This window comes from Echinops telfairi, unplaced genomic scaffold, assembly GCF_000313985.2.
Source record: "Echinops telfairi isolate 266 unplaced genomic scaffold, ASM31398v2 ScPeMD7_1;HRSCAF=3_0, whole genome shotgun sequence".
In the NCBI taxonomy this organism is placed as follows: Eukaryota; Metazoa; Chordata; class Mammalia; order Afrosoricida; family Tenrecidae; genus Echinops; species Echinops telfairi.
Window position 1 is genome coordinate 24976974 of NW_022103896.1, and position 18108 is coordinate 24995081.

Consider the following 18108-nt stretch of genomic DNA (forward strand, 5'->3'; position numbering starts at 1 on the left):
AAAAAAAAGAATACCCCCTTATCAAGTAGGATTGATTTGGGAAAGGGGAGTATTTAATAATATATATGATTTGCTATTTTCAGTAAGGTATGTGTCTGTAAAACATGGTGCATTCAGTTTGACCCTTCACTCAACAGTTTAGAGATTATTAGTTCCTCAATTGCCTTTTATTATACCATATAGAATACCAAAAAAACCAACACAGTGTCATTGAGAGGATTTTGACTCATTCATAATGACCCTAGAGGACAGAAATGAATGATAAAATATATATAAATTTGATTTATTGAAAAGTTTCAGATTCCATTGTAGTGTCATTTCTTGCTAATTTTTCTAAAGAAAAACACAACTAAGAATCTTGGGATAAACACCAAGGATAACAATGTCGGGTTAATAGGAGGTACTGTGTGGAATAATATAAAAATACTAGTTCATATAGGTAACATTTTAAATTATATGAAGCATTAAATAAAGCATAATTAATTAAATATTAGGCAGCCACCTAAACTTTATAGCAACTCTGAATAAAGTGATCTGATATTTCAGTGAATAGGGAGATTTCCATAAGAAAAATATGACACCCAATCAATGAGATTCTTTGAAATCTTCCAGTCATGCCTATAAATCATTTTACCCAGGATTTCTCCTTTTTTAAAAGTAAGAATATTAGCTAACAAAATAGTAATTCAGTGAGTTTGAAGTTGGATATATAATTATATACAATCTTGTGTAAAAGAAGACTATTTGAAAGGAAGAATCTCAGCAAAGGATCAAGAACCACAGTGGATCCAATATTGCACTGACTCTTTCCTAAAAACAGAGTGGGCATGTGAGTCAGAATTGAGGGGGACAAAAACTCACTCCTTGTAAAAATCAGTTGCTGTGGCAGTTACATAATCTGGTGTCAATTTAAAAGGATTAGGAGTGAAGTGGTGGAGTCTGGCAGAATCGGACCATAGTCTATGAGGCCTTTGTGTGGGCATGACCTTCTCATGAGAATTCTGGGAACTCTGGCATTTCCTCCTTGGAGGCAGGACACTCTGACTCTGCTACTCCCTGAGACAATGCTTTACTGACAAGACAGATGTCACTATGCTGCTAGAAGCCATGGCCTGGAAAGTGGAGGAGCCACGTGGAAACCCTGCCTGCGCTGAGATGCTTCTACGGCCACTGGATCCCGAACTTTGTACTCACTGGCCTGTGCTAGTCCTGCCTTCAGCATCATTGCATGTACCTCGTGAGTCTGAAGAGGACTTTATAGATTGGCATCGGATATACGGACTAATATTAGACTTATGGGCTCAGACTGAACTGGGTTGGGATGTTTTGTTAATGTACAATTACCTTTTATATAAAACTCTCTCTTTTACACATATGAGTTTCTATGGATTTGTTTTGCTAGTCTACCCAGATTTAAAAAGTTGGCATGCAGTAGAATTAGCACGCAGAAATAGAATAACTAGAAAGAAAATCTAGAGAAAATGATGTGTGATATTTCTACCACATCATTTAAGGACTTCTAAAATTAAAGCAATGCCATTCACTTTATAATGGCATGTTAGAAGTAAAATGATAGTGTATAAATGTTGATGAGATTGCCAACAGAAGTCAAACAACTAGAACAGAAATAAGTGAAATATTGACACATTGTGAAGATTATTACCAATGTCATTGATCCTCATAGCTACAAACTGTTAAATGTGAGGGATTTTGCTTTGTATAATCTCATCAATAGTAAAATTAAATGTTTTTAAAATTTGACATTTTCAGAATGTGAATATTTAATATTACATAAATGTATAACTTATTTTTAACTCAAAAGTTTCTAAAGTATTTCACCAGCTTGGTTGTATTTCAGATAATCTATTATTTTTCAGAAACAATGACACAGTTGACATTTCTCAAAGTGAAAGAAATAAATTAAAAATATAAGTCTAAAGTTACTATATGGATATACTATATGAACAAAAAAAATGAACAATGCAGGAAGCATCAGAAGAACATGGAAGGAATACAAAAATTCAATATCCAAATACAAGTGTTTCACATGCAATCATTCCATGTGGTAGCATATCATGATGGACCAAAGTTGAGGCAACACTGTAGACATTGATAAATGCAAAACTCTTGGAACTGACAAAATACATACTGAGATTTTTCAACAATGAATGGAATGATCCAAGATTACAATAACGTGTCAAGAAATTTATAAGGAAGATCCCTGGCCACTTACTGAAAGAGATCTATATTTTTTCCTCTTCCAAAGAAAGATGATACAACAAAATGTGGAAATTATTTAATGTTATTAGTATCGAAGGAACCCTGGTGGTGTAGTGGTTACATCTTGGGCTGCTAAGATTAACAGCTCAAAACCACCAGCTGATCCTCTGGAGATAGATGAGGCTTTGTACTCCAATAGAGAGCTACAGTCTTGGGAAACCAGTGGGTCTCTATGAGTCGGAATCGACTTGATGACAGGGAGCATTTTATCATCAGTATTACACAAGAAATAATGCTGATGATATTTTAAAAAATAATTGCAGCAGTACATTGACATGGGATTGCCAGAAACTGAAGCTTTATTTAGAAGAGTATAGATTAAAAAGTGGAACAAAGGATCTTACCAGTGGTGTCAGTTAATTCTAGGCTGAGAGCAGAGAAATCCACAAACATGTTTACTTGCATTTTATTATGAAATGGAATTTGACTGTGTGGGGCATAACAAACTAATGATCACATTGCAAAGAATGTGAATGCCAGAACACTTCACTGTACCGATGCAGAACCTGTATGCGGACGAAGAGGCAGTCTATCAAACAGTACAAGGATATGACGTATAGGGTGAGCAGTGCATTTAATTCCTCAGTTGTGAAAGTGGAATGACTCTTTTATAGTTTAAAATGTACTCCTCTTCCTTCCAGGTGTTGAAGGGAAAAAGAGGTGGCAAGTTATACATTATAGCAAGAGACCGAAAGGCCGCAATGCACTGAATTACTTGAAATGGGCTTTGCAGTGATATTTTGGTTTTTTTTAACTTCCACCAAATATCTGGGTAGAACTATGCACATGTGAGTTGACCCGTGGCCATATCTGATGGCTAGCCCAAGAAGAAAAACTACTGTGAGGCAGAGGTCAAACAAGCACCCACTCTCCATCGTTATGATTTGTTTCTCTAGTATGCCACTTCCAAGGTACCATAATGTGTGTAGTAGGGAATTTTATATCAAAGGGTAATTGCATATTGAGAAAACATCCCAGCCCAGTCCAGATCAAGTCCATATGTCTGATATTAGCCCATATGTCCAATACCAATCTACAAATTCATCTTGAGACTTACACAACACATGCAATGACGTTGAATGCAGGAAGATCACAGGCCAGTGGGAGGAAATCTTGTGGATCCATTGGCGGTGGATGCATCTCAACATTGGCAAGGGTCTCCATGTGGCTCCTCCAGCTCCAGGGCTCTAGCTTAACTCCCTGTGTCTTGTCAACAGGAATGTCTCACAGGTAGTGAGTGTATCTGGCCTCCAGTGAACTATTTATCTTCTTTGCATCTCCAAATGAGGTCATCAAGCTGTGACCTGATTGACAGACTGAACTCCACCCCTTCACAAGTTGACAGGAGACTGTGTAACTACCACAAATTGTAAATGGGGGTCAATTGTGCTTGGCAAAGAATACATAAAATCTTTGATTCAGAGAGTTTATGGGGTACATTAAATGTTCTTCAATCAGTTGAACCTTTTCCATTGCCCTTATTACAAACAGAATAGTACGACAACAGAAATTTTAGGAGAATCATTTTTGCAGTGTTTCTCAGGTACTGTTCCAGGGTTGACCATTACACTCATAGGCCTAATTATAATGGCCACTAATAATAAAATAAAAGATCGTGGGAGGGCCCTGGCCAACATTTGAGCTCACTGAGACCATTAAATAACCTGGTCTCCCTATCAGGTAAGTTATATGGACATGCTAATGAAGAGCATGAGTCCTCTACATACCTATATTGTTGTGGTGGTTAGGCACCATGGAGTCAACTCTGACCCAGAGTGACCCTCTATGCACACGAGAATGAAACACTGAACCAATCTGCCATCCTCACAATTGTGCCTACGCTTGAGCCCAATGAGGCAGCCACTGTGTCAATCCATCTTTTCTAAGGCCTCACCCTCTTTCTCTCTCCCTTCACTTTATCAAGCATGATGTTCCTCTCCAAAGATTGGTCTCTCCTGACAATATGTCCAAAATATGGAAGACAGAGTGTTGCCATCCTTGGCTCTAAGGAGCACTATGGCCTTATTGCCTCCAACATGGATCAGTTTGTCCTTTTAGCAATCCATGGTACTTTTTATATTCTTCTCCAGCACCACAATTCAAACACATCTATTCTTCTACGCCCTTCCTTATTCAATGTCTAACTTTCAAACTCATATAATGCAATAGAGTAAACCACGTTTTAGGTCAAGTGCACCTTCATCTTCAAAGTAACATCCTTGCTCTTCAATACTCCAAAAAGGTTTTGTGCAAGCAGTAGGGCAGAGCTCTAAGCACTAGGCAAGACTGAGAAGAAGCTGTCTTGATAAAAGAACTGAGTGTTCCTGACACGGTTACTTCCCTAGTAAACCCCAAGATTATCAGTATTGTCTGTGTGTTTGGTGAATTCAAAATAATGAATTATCGCTCTCTGGCCTGGGACTAGTTTGCGGCAAGATGGCAAAACACACCAAAAAGGTCGGGATCGTGGGCAAATATGGGACCCATTACGGTGCCTCCCTCAGGAAAATGGTGAAGAAAATTGAAATCAGCCAACATGCCCAGTTCACTTGCTCCTTCTGTGGCAAAACCAAGATGAAGAGATGCGCTGTGGGCATCTGGCACTGTGGTTCCTGCATGAAGACAGCAGCTGGTGGAGCCTGGACCTACAACACCACATCTGCCGTCACAGTCAAGTCCGCATCAGAAGACGGAAGGGATTGAAAGACCAGGAGAAGCTCCACTATCTGAAACCTCTCTGGCCTGTAATAAATGGGTTCATTTATGGGAAAAAAAATACAAATAAATAAATAAATATAATGAATTATCAAACCAAGAAGAGAAGTTGAAAGTGTATGGGAGGAATGATTGGTGTCAGAATTTGGGAAAAGTTTGCAGGATGGAGTCATGCCTGACCTTTTTCTCACAGGAATCAGCCTTGGGTGGGTGATTATGGTGACTTCCTAACTACCCAGGTAAGGTGAGAGGAGGTCATACCTTGGCCCCAATCTATTTTTATACCGACCATTTCCATTTCCCCAATTCTCTTAGCCCTGCAGCATTTAAAGGGAACAGAATGAAGGCATGGAGCTGTTCAGATTACTCTTGCTGTGAAACAATACAAGAGAAGGTGAGTGGGTTAGTCTGGGTAGATTAGAGAAAAAAATCCAGGGAGACTCATATGTATAAGAAAGAGATTTATAAACAAGAGCAATTGAACACTGAGAAAACATCCAGTCCAGATCAAGTCCATAAGTCCGATATTAGCCCATATGTCTGATACCAATCTATAAAGTCCTCTTCAGACTCACAAAAGACATGCAATGATGCCAAATGTAGAAGATCACAGGCCAGTGGGTGGAAAGTCTTTGGATCCAGTGTCATTGAAAACATCTCAGCGCTGGCAGGGGTCTCTGCATCAGGTTGGGTTCATGTGTGTTGTCAGCTGCTATGTCTCCCAGGGTGTGAGCAGAGAGAGAAATAACTCACTTCCAAGGAGGAAGTACCAGATTTCCCAGAAAACTCAGAAGGCCACGCCCACACAGAGGCCTTCTTGGCTATGATCTGATTGACAAGCTAGACTCCACCCCTACACTCGTAATCCTCAATTTGACAAATGATTATATATCTACCACAGTGAGTACTGGTTGAAAGAAGAGTATGACCTCCTCGTATTCTAGAAAGCGATGTATCTTTGCATTCAACTTATTTTCTATATATTAGCTAAGCTTGGGAACATTTGAGATATTTGTTTTAACATAATTTGTACTCTTATTTTTAACAACTGAAAAACCATTTCTTTATTATGTGAATTGTGAATTCCCACCAAAATCATCGGATTCAAAGCTTATAAAAGCTATTCCTAGCAAAACATCATAAAATCCTTAGTGTTATCACAAATTCAGTTCTCTGCCCTCAGAGGGCATAATGCGCTAGATAAGAACTTTTCTCGCACTTAAATATTTGAGCATAATTTTATGGAACAGATGCTTTCCTACACGCTGGCGATGATCTTAATTCATTTACTTTTATTAAATTAGATTTGCTTTCCCATAAAATTGCAACAACTATAATTATCTACTTGAAATAAAAATATGTCTGCTGCTACTCGAAGAAAACAGCAATTTACTACAGATTATTTACCTCTATAGATACCTTGTTTGCTTACATATATCTTTTACTTGGGACACACAGAACATCCAGAGGCATCCAGAATGTGTTGCCATAGAAGGTTTATAAATATCTCAAGACTTTCTGGAATTAATTTATTCTTTTATTTATTATAAAAGACCTGAGTACTTTATATTGCAGGTGCTGGGGTACATGTTGTACACATGGCCAGAGAGTGTCCTTTCTTTGACGGACTTTACCCTATAGCTCAATGATTAGGTATAGCTTGTGTGATGATGTGTGTTCAGTTACCTCATAAATCTTCAAATTTCACTTGGTGCTGTTTTACTTGCCAAGACTATAAATGAAAGATCCGAATGTAGCCAGTGGCATCTGTAGCATAAATTAGTTATAAGGTTTATGATTTGGCTGACACCACAAGCAGATCACATCAGTGTTTGCTGGTCTGCCTCTCAGTCGGCATGGTATTTTTATTTCAGAGAAAAGAGACCATCTCTGATGAATTCAGACCATTGTCACCTGTCTAGCCATCTTCCATCTATAACATGAACTAAATTCAGTGAATGTATATGTGCATGCGTGCGTGTGTGTTTACATTATCTCTTTATACATGGCATAGCTTTTCTTTTCTCTGGCAAATTCTCATCTTCTGCTCTTCTCATGGTAATTTCATTGGACAAAGACTAAAGATATGATTGGAATGTCTTTCTGTAGTGGTGATGATATGCCAGGAGAGACATACAATCGAGGAAGCCCATGCTAGGATTTGCATTTTGGAAATAATTTGGGCAGTGAAATGAAGGAGAAAGAGAGGCATGGAGGTGTACAGCCAGAGAGATCATTCAGTTTCTATTTGATTGTCTGTCCAGGTGAGAAGTAATGAATGTCTGTGGACCTGTAAAGAAGGGTATTCAAGATTTAATAGACCAACTTGGAAGAAGAACTAGTGAACAGAGTTTTGAAGAGGGCAGAGATTTAGGGAAGGCATAAATGAATATTAAGGAGGGCTTTCTTTTTTTCCCCCTTTGGAGTAAAGAGGCAGCCCCTCACAGGGGAAGGAAAATGGTAGGGGAAAAATAAGACAGGTCTGGGGAAATAAATGGAAAATTTAATTATTAGTTTATTAAGTTTGTGAGTTCAAATGGCAACAATTGGATTGTTCGACCAGCAGGTTATTAAATGAATCTGGAGCTTATAAGAAATGTTAAAGTTGGAATGTAGATATGAGATTTACCAGTATAGAGGTAGAAAATAAAGTCATGGATTCAAGTAGAAGCAATAAGAAAATTATACATATGAAAACAATGCAGAAAGCCCAGGAAGGAACCATGAGGGACAATGGCATGAACAAAAGGGACATGGTGACAAGAAACCGCTAGAGTTGAAAGAAGAAAAGTATAACATCAGGAGGGGAAAAAAAAAACTTGAATCCTTACTGAAAACAAATTTTAAAGCCTCTATGCAAGGATACCTGAGCTATGTGTGTGCTTTGAGATCACAACCAGACCAGAGATTATGACTGACAATTTTGTCAGTTAGTGAAAATTATTTGATTCTAATAGAAGCTATGCTTACCAAAATTTGTGTGAGGACACAGGTGGTGTTTTATAATGCACAATCAGGAAGAAGGCCAGAGACAAAAGAAAACTTGAATAGTCTTTCCTTTCTATTTCCCACTCGACTCTTAGTTCATATTGATGTAGATATAGATGATATGGATATAGATAAAGATGGAGATAGATATGTAACATATAAATCTTATTCTAATATCAACAGCAATAAATGATAGCTGGAATAGCCATCATTTAAAAAACCCTCATTTCAGCCAGCTCCAATCTCAACTACGTGGACATCTGCCCCTCCCTGAGAAGAATTTACTTCAGAGGACAGCACTGAATCTGCAGCTCTGGGAGAGGGACATGTCTGATTAGAGCACACGGGAGCAAATGAAGGGGGAGGAAGAGAGGTTGGAGAACATCCTGGCCCACCAACCCTTCAGGACGATATTCCCACTCAAGGCAGCCAATCCACAGAGAAGACTATATGGCCGGCCCCACTATGAGACTCAACATCCCTCACTGACCCATAGCTCTACAGGGGACAACACAGGAGACACAGTGTGGGAATTCCGCCCGATCTGATCCCACCACACAGAGGTGAAACACTAAGGGCGTGGAACAGAACAGTAAGGGGAACAGAGACAAAGTCCCCAGGGAATACCAAAAATAGACTTTGGCACCAGGGCTTGGCACCCCATCAGACTTAACAGGAAAACACTCTTAAAAGCCAACAAACAGTCCTTGAACTAACTACAAGCTTTTCTTTCTTCTTGTGTTTTGTTTTGTTCTTTGCCATTGGCTTGTTGTTTTGTTTGATTTTGTTGTTTGGTTTTGCTCTGTCTTGTTTTTGTGCATGTTATTATCTATGCAGGTCTGTCTAAATAAGATAGGCTGGATGAACAATCTGGAGGAGAAAATAAGGGGACCGACAGTTTCGGGGTGATATGGGAGAGGGGGAGGTGGGAGGAAAGGAAATGGTGTTAACAAACCCAGGGACAAGGGAACAACAAGTAATCCAAATCAGTGGTTAGGAGGGTGTAGGAGGCCTGGTAGGGCGTGACCAAGGGTAATATAACTGAGAGGAGTTACTGAAACCCAAAAGAGGAATTACTGAAACATGATAGTTGGACAAGAAGAAAGTCAAAGGAAATAGAGGAAAGAGCTAAGAGGCAAAGGGCGTTCATAGAGGTCTAAATAAAGGCATGTACATATGTAAATATATTTATATTTGAGGATTGGGAAATAGATCTATGTACATATATGTATATGTTTAGGTAACAGATGGACATTAGGCTCCCACTCAAGTACTCCCTCAATGCAATAATACTTTGTTCTATTAAACTGGCATTTCATGATGCTCACTTTCCCGACACAATCGCTGAAGACATACCAGGTGCATAAGCAATGTGGTGAAGAAAGCTGATGGTGCCTGGTGATCAAAAGATATAGCATCTGAGTCTTAAAGACTTGAGGGTAAACAAGCGGCCATCTAGCTCTGAAGTAACAAATCCCACTTGGAAGAAGCACAACAGCCTGTGCTATCACAAGGTGTCAAAGGGATCAGGTATCAGGTATCATCCGAATAAAAAATCATATCATTGTGAATGAGGGGGAGTGTGGAGTGGAGACCCAAAGTCCATCTGTAGGCAGTTGGACATCCCCTTACAGAAGGGTCACAAGGACGACACGAACCAGTCCGAGTGCAGTGTAGCAATGATGAAATATACAACTTTCCTCTAGTTCCTAAATGCTTCCTCCCCCCCACCATTATCATGATCCCAATTCTACCTTACAAATCTGGCTAAACCAGAGGATGTACACTGGTACAGATAAGAACTGGAAACACAGGGAATCCAGGGCAGATGATCCCTTCAGGACCAGTGGTGAGAGTGGCGGTAATGGGAGGGTGGAGTGGAAAGGGGGAACCGATGACAAGGATCTACATATAACCTCCTCCCTGGGGGACAGACAACAGAAAAGTGGGTGAAGGGAGACGTTGGACAGTGTATGACATGACAAAATAATAATTTATAAATTATCAAAGATTCATGATGGAGGGGGTTGCGGGGAGGGAGGGGGAAAAATGAGGAGCTGATCCCAGGGCTTAAGTGGAGAGCAAATGTTTTGAGAATGAGGAGGACAATAAATGTACAAATGTGCTTGACCCAATTGATGTATGTATGGATTGTGATAGGAGTTGTATGAGCCCCTAATAAAATGATTAAAATTTTTTTAAATAAAAAAACCCTAATTTCAATAACGTTATACTAAATGATGATTTTCCTCATTTATTTATCCTTCTTAATGGGCTCACTACCTCAGTTGGTGAGCAGGCATATATTGACTTAGTTAATAATTGCAGCGGAAGGTCATTATGTTGTGTAAACATAGTTACCCATTCTATTAAAGCTTCATAGTGAGATGGAAAAGTAAAAGAATGTTCCTGGAAAACGTGGGTGCTTTTGCAGACAAAATTATAGATGTTAATGAATCTTAATGTGACAAAAGGATAAGTCAGTGTTTCAGAACAGCCATCCCCCAAGAGTCTGTATTCTCTCTAAATCATTACGTTATTTTATGTATATTTCTAATTTGAAAAAATGCCCAATAACTCTCTGACATATCAATGCAAATACTTTTATTATGATATGATAGTTTTGCAAGCAGAATGAATAAAAATCCTAAAATTGTTTTGTAATTTTTCCAGATCTCTTAAATGCCTGGATTATTTGAAGATACATGAATTGCCCCATCAGTGTCTCCATTTGGTTAGGCTTTATATGTTGTATTTATTGAAGGTATATGAAGGAAGTTTTAAACGTTTGTGGGAAAACAGACTTAAAAGGTAAAAAATTATAAATAACATAATAATTCCTCAAAGTAAGCTTCTTCAAGTTCAAGTCATTTTGGTAAGAGATGACACTAGTAATTTAGCTCATCTCTAAAGTTCTGAGGCAGTACTAACTCAAGAACATCCTTAGCAACATTTTAAGATTAGGGCACAAAAAGAAGTCAGACAAAACCAAATTAGGAACCTAGGTAGATTCTTACTGGTTTCCCATGAAAACCCTTACAAAACTGCCCTTCCTCAGGGTTTTTTTTGTTAAGGTTTTTACACTAACTTTCTCAAAACACACTCATCTTGTGTGTGTTATCATTCTTTGACCCTCCAGAAGGTAGAAATGCAAAATACTTTGAGCATACCCCCCCCCCCAAAAAAAAAAAAGCAAACAACTCATGCTGTGGCCTTTGCTCTTGGCCAGTACACTTCTGCCATGGCCAGACCACTTTCACCTCTTGGGACCCATGGTTTTCATAGGACTTTGTCTTCAGCATGGTGCTGATAAAGTCTTGTTTCTTAGCCTACTTCTGCTCTTCAATAACCTGATCCCATTGGTTTAACATTGTCCTGATAAGCTCTGTAGCTGATCTGGATTCAATAGTTTGGGCATCCATCTAATACAATGCTTGCTCAATTGTATTTTCTTAGTCATCATTGGGAACACATCACCAACTGAGATGTCTATAGTGCTGGCTATTTTTACTGATTTTATTCATTGGTCCTCTTTAATTAGGGAGCAAACAAGATTACTTATTTTATCACAAAATGATGTGGATATTTTTCTCGGCAGGCTTCCTCTTCAACATCATCTCATGCTTCTGAAAATGAATTGCCAATTTCTAAACTCATGCTTTCTCTGGGGGATTATCCCTATATACTTTTCATAAAGGGCGAATGATTTTAGCATTCTGTCATCCAAGCTTCACTATACATTTGATGTTGGTTTTTGCTTCAATTTTAATAGAATTCATATTAATAAGAGCTCTTCTCAAATTGATGCCTCAAATTAAATCCTGTTCAGCCATAATGAATTAACTCATATTTATTTTGATGTGAAAACATTTTGGAATCTATACATGAACTTTCCATGAACTTTTATGAAGACATGTCCTATGTAATTAAAAATTTTAAGGTTGCTTTAAAATATTGAGAAGCCCCAGTAGTGCTGTGAGGTAGATATTGGCCTACTAACTACGTAGTTGAGAGTTCAAACCTACCAGGCATGCCACAGGTGTGACATGAAGCTCTGCTCCTGTCAAAAATTTTACAGAATCAGAATGGTAGACACATAGACTGTCTATGAGTCAAAATGAACTCCGTGGTGAAGGGGGTTTATTATTTTTTAATAAGTTATTTGAATATGATTGAAATCATATAAGGGACAGTACATATCTTGATATTATTCATCTAGTCTTTGAACTCTCCCAGAATTTAGTGGAAGAAAGCATGTAAGTAATTCCAGTATGAAACGTGAATATGAGCATTGCTCAATTTTTTTCCAGGCTTCTGGGCACCCAAGGAGTCAGCTCCAAAGCAGGAATAAAGGATCTCAAAGAAAGAAGAACCAGGAATGGAGCTTGTCCTTTGGATCCTTAGATCCCTGTGCACTAAACATCCTTAATCCAGGAACACAGCTACCACACCAGAGGAGTAGCAATAGCAAAGGAGTGGCATATAACTGGGCTAAGAGTAGATGACAAAACAGTGGGCTCGTTGATCCATGGAATGAGTAAAGCGGAACGTTTTTGGACAGGAGAGTCACATACAAACTGGTATAGTATAATGGTTATGCTCTGATCCACAAGGTCAACGGTTCAAAACCACCAGTAACTCTGCAGAAGAAAGAAACTTTTCCCTCATGTAAAGTTATATTCTGGAAACCCACAGGAGCAGTTTGACCATGTCTTGTAGGGTCACCATGCGTCAGAATTGACGTGATGTCAGTGGGATTTTTTTGTTGGTTGGTTTGCCTATCACGTACCTGAGGAAGTCAGGTTTATGGAGACGTGGAGCTAGAGCTGACTGCCTTCAGGCTGATGGTTATGGCGGAGTGAGGTGCCCTTTGGACAGTTATCTATGCTGCTAAAAGAGCTCACTACAGCACAAAGGATATAATCAATAGCAGTGAATTATACATGTAGAAGTTGTTGAATTGGAGAATGTTTTGTTGTGTATATTTTTTGCCAAAATTGAAAAAAAACCATGAATAACAATGAGTACAAGGAAGGAGCAAATTTTCTAACATTGATTATGATAAAGATTGTACAACCCTTCTTGATATGATTGAACCATTGAATTGTATAATATGTGGATGAAGTGAAACTGTTTAGAAGAAGAAGAAGAAAAGGAAAAGAGCTCTTTAAATCTAACTGAGCAGGGCAGACAGAGGGCAAGAAGCTTTGGCTGGGAGGCCAAGAACCAGAGAAGCCTATTTGCAGACAGGGCTGAAAGAGTCACTCAGAAGGACCAAAGGACTATACACTGAACATTCCAGATCCTGAATGATAACTCTAGTTAACCTTCTAATAAGCGCCAACATAGTGAATTTTGTCCGAGAAATTTTTAAGAATTATAAAACACAAAAGAGAGGTGGAAAGTGCTGTGAGAGGCGACATCTGGTGTCAGAAGAAGTCAGGAAGTTGGGAGGTTGAAGGTAGGTGTGACTCCCTCACAGAAACTGCCCTGGGCTGATGTTGAATTTGATTATCTGGTTACAGGTTGGGTTGCTATCCACAAGGTCACAGCTTTCTACTCCCCTAGACAATTACTGTCTCAAAAACATGCAGAGGGCTTGAGTCAGCATAGACTCCACCGTGAATTTGTTTTGGGGGGTTTTCTTAACCAATTCTTTTTGTACCATTAATTAGTAAGCTCAGTAAAAAAGCAAATCACATGTTAATATTATTATGACTCTTATAAAGATTGACAGTCTCAGACACCAACCGGGGCAATCTTAGCTGTCCTGTAGGGACAGCTCAGTGCAGGGAGATTTGTAGCGTTAATATCATGAAGGAGTGTCTGGGTATTCAAATGGATACGCCACTTGGCTGCTAATCAAAAAGTTTTAAAGTTTGAGTTCAGCCAAAAGGCACAGCAAAAGAAAGGTCTGCCTAAATACTTCCAGCCATTCATTCAAACCCCCTTTGGCGCACATATCCAGTATGACACACATGGAGTCATTCTGATTTTGGATCAATTAAATGACAAGTGAGTTTATTATTTTTATTATCAAAATGGTGTTTGCCTTGTGAGTCGATAACATGTCTGAGGCACAAAAAAGTATCCATGGATGATGTTATAATAATTACTAACCTAGATTAAAGAGAAATGAAACTGCTAAACCCGGACAAAAGTAAGCAAAGAAACATAAATTTCTTTTGCACTTTATATATTCAATGAAGAGATTTTATCCAGGAAAGACTGAATTCCAGCCACTGTACTAGGAAACACGGCTGCAGTAGGTCCTTTTCAAGCCTAAGATTGCCGTCTACAAGGACAGAGAGAAGCTAAAACCTATTCTTAAATGGGATAGGCGGAAATGATATTATAATGCTGGCTCTTTATTCTATCATCCAGCTGTTAGGACATTTAGCAATGTTAAATCTTTTCATGTTTCTGTGGCTTCTCTTTTAGTTTGAACGTACTGAGCATTCCTTCAGGTTAAGCTTGTGTTTCTGCACTGCTCATTACTGTCAAAGACGCATAGAAGAGCTATTTGGACATCTTAGCAACAGCTGTCTCATCATCTCCTAGATAAACTATCTCTTTTGAACCATTAAAAAAATACTATATTTCTAACACATCTCCAGCACTATGATTCCTCATAATGTCCAAAAATACTTCACTGCATTAATGTGATCAGAATGCTCTCAATGCTAAATAACATTATGCATAGTCTAGACATGAAAAATAACTCGAGTGTGCATGCAATATACACATTCGTGTGCTTACATACTGAGAGCCGTACAAGAGGATTGCTGTTCGCATTATTTGTATTTCACTCTCAATATTAGCTACAGAACTCAGGTTAATTACAGAAGTAAGAAATAAGATTCCCCACAATACTGTGTGATGCCTACAACTCTTTTCTGCAATGCAGAAACATGAGAAGTTAATAGAAGTTAGCCTAAGAGAGGAACCAAGTGAGACCAATAATCAGTTAAAGCCATTGCAGCTCAGACCTGCAAGCACCATCTGAACACTCGGATGGTCACCTTTGATCATCATAGACGGGGAAACACAAACCTTGGCAGCCCCAACACTGCCCTTCCCTCGTATTGCAACCCCACAGATGTCCATTAGCTCCTACAATGCAAATCTTTTATTTGAAGCTCTGTGTATAAACTGTTTGACAGCATATAAAGATGAAAGTAAGCTGAAGGTTAGGGTGTGGGGGAGGAGGGGACGCTTCATGTTAGATTTTGTGCATCTGATTTTGTCACTTGGATGCTTGCAATAATGACCATCGTTAACCTTCTCCATTAGAGTCTTCATTAGACAAATAAGCTGCATCAAGCGGGACCCTCCTTTAGAGGGAAAATAGCCAGGAACAAGATAACCAAAATAATTTGACATTGGGAATACTCACTAGTGGTCTGTGTTGACAGGGAGTCCTCTCTATTTTTTTCCCCTGAATTTAATCTCTACTTCTCAATTCTACTTTGTAATCAAAGCAAAGGCCAAAAGTAGGCTTTTAGATAACTATACACCTATGGGAATACGGTGAGAGCCAACTTTGTGTTATGTATTGTTTGGATTCGCCTTTGAGAAAGAGGAATGAGCTGCTCAGAGTGTAACTTAGACTAGGGTTTGGAGACTACTCCAATGAGGGAGCCCTGAAGTTCTTCCTCACAATACCCAGCTCTGATCACACACATTTCTGAGACTCAAAATGGCTTCATTTAACAAATGCTTTATTTTAGCAAATAGAGCTCAGGCAGGCCAGTCACAGAGATTCCTAAAGGGAAAAACAAAACCGAACCAGCAAGGACGTGTCTGTGGTTTGTTAACAGCACTCTGGTTCTTCTTAGTTATTTTTGCCCTTTAGGAGTTCCCTGCCTAGTTTCCTTTGATTCGTCATTCGACACACTGTCCTATTCCAGCTGAAACGCATTTCTTCCTTTAGGAAACACAGGGCCCCTGAAAGAAATGCTTGGGAATCTCCTGCTTGTTTCCTTTCTTATCATTGCCTTTGCATTTAGACGCCTGACACTCAAAATGTATGAAAATTTCAGCAGTATATTGGGGCTCACCAAGTCTGGGGGGCTTCATTTTTGTTACTAGAACATGAGTACTTGATAGTTATGTCTTAAAATATAACTTGTTTTCTTGTTACTAAGGTAATCCAAATAAATAACACTAAGAGCTCAGCACAAAGTTCACATTTAATTTAATCGAACCATTCCAAAAAACACAGGTAAGCAGTTTAAGCAACAGAGAGAAGGGTGCTTGTAAGAAGAAACATAAATGAAGGTATTTATTTCAGTTATATAAAGTACAAGCTCACGAACAATAAATTGAATGGATGGGTAAAGGTACTCATTGTTGCTAAATTATTCTCTAAAACTAAAATTATAATTGTTATTCAGTAAGCTCATCTATGTCAAATAAAAATGAGAGCCTAGTGCAAACAAACAAACAAGGCACTCCCACCAAGGCACGTCTGGCGGATGCGGCTCTATGGGGCAGAGGAGGACTCTCCTGTGGGGTGTGAGACTCTGAAGGGCAGTCTTTCTCCCTTGACACGGCTGCTGGTTTCTTCTACTGACCTCATGCTAGGGCGCCCAGGTGTCACCACTACACCACCAGGCCCCCAGAGAGCACAGTGGGCACTCAAAATTCACTATAATTTAGGCTTCCTAGTTTAGGTCGAAAACAATGTCAGTATTACATCCTCTCTAACTATATTAAGAATCAGGTTTTCTCAACTCCAAAAGAGCTGTAATCGTTGTGTTCATTGATTTAACAATAAGCTTCACTGAAAAAGAATTAGTTGGGACAAATTTAAATTTACGTCTTCCCATCAGTGGAATGTACAAGATTTAGCTGCTGGGCTCGAAATGAATGAAGATGCTAACAATACCCATTGGCATCCCGTCAATTTGGCCTCACAGAGACTCGAAAGAAGAGTGAACCTACTCTTCAGGATTTCCTAGACTGTAAATCTTTACAGACGCAGACAGCTCTCACAGAACAGCTGGTGCGTTTGAACTGTAGACCTGAGGTTAGCAGTCCAATGGCTACATTTGTAAAAAAAATATGAATCCCGGTTTCAAGATTCTGATTCATCCTTTTTGTAAGTCAAATTTAGTTCCCAAAACAGGGATTCATAGTTTTTATAAAACCCATGCTTGCATGTTGAGAAATAATCAACAAATATTTAAGAACTATAATTATATAGAGAGATATAAAAAGCATCATTTAATCAATGCCATTAAATGACTGTTGTTGCTTATTGGTGTACAGATTCACATAATTAAAGTGTATAACTAAAGGCCACAGTTACGGAAAACTAATGCATGTTAATGGAAACAAGAGTCAAGAAATCAAGCAACATATTGCATTGGGCAAAAAAACTGCTGGGGAAAAAACCCTTCAAAATATTAAAAAGAAAAGGTATCCTTTTGAAGTCCAAGATGGTCCTGACCCAAGTAATGGCATTTTTACATCTTTTTATATACAAATACAGATTGGGCAATGAATAGGAAAAAAAGCGGAGTGTTGGCAAAAAAACGGAGACCATCAAGGAGATGAATTGATATACGGGCGGCAACAATGGGTTTCAACTTAACAGTTATGAAGACGGTGAAGAACAGGGCCTAATTCTTTTGTGAAAATGGTCCCAAAGAGTTGGAACCAAATCAAGGACACAAAACCACAATAGCCACTCCATGTGGAGCAGAGAGATCGATGAATTGAGTATATATTAAAAGCTAGCTTCAGAGCAAGCTCCCAGCAAGTTGGCTGTGGTGGGTGCTCAAATGATTACACTTTTTCATGTGGCAATTACACTGGTTTCTTTGAGAAATACTAAATATAGATTGCATGCAGATGAGCTATGTTTCTGGCAATACATGACAGGTCACACAGACCATATTTCCCAGGTACAATTAAAATGTTTCAGGAAACAAACCTATAATATATTACTTCAGCAACATTTTTTTCAACTGACTAGTCCGTATCAGTCATGTACAATGCCTGAGAAGGCTAGAGGGTCCACTTGACTCTTGTTGCTGTTAGGTGCCAGCTAGTTGGTTACAAACAAGAGCGCCTCCATCTACCACAGAGCAAAGCACGCCCAATCCTGTGCCATCCCTA

General features: G+C 38.9%; 1 pseudogene; it reads left to right on the plus strand.

The window, feature by feature from the left end:
• The first annotated feature begins 4716 nt into the window (after positions 1 to 4716).
• Positions 4717 to 14544, plus strand: LOC101660617 (annotated as a pseudogene).
• Positions 14545 to 18108: the final 3564 nt, after the last annotated feature.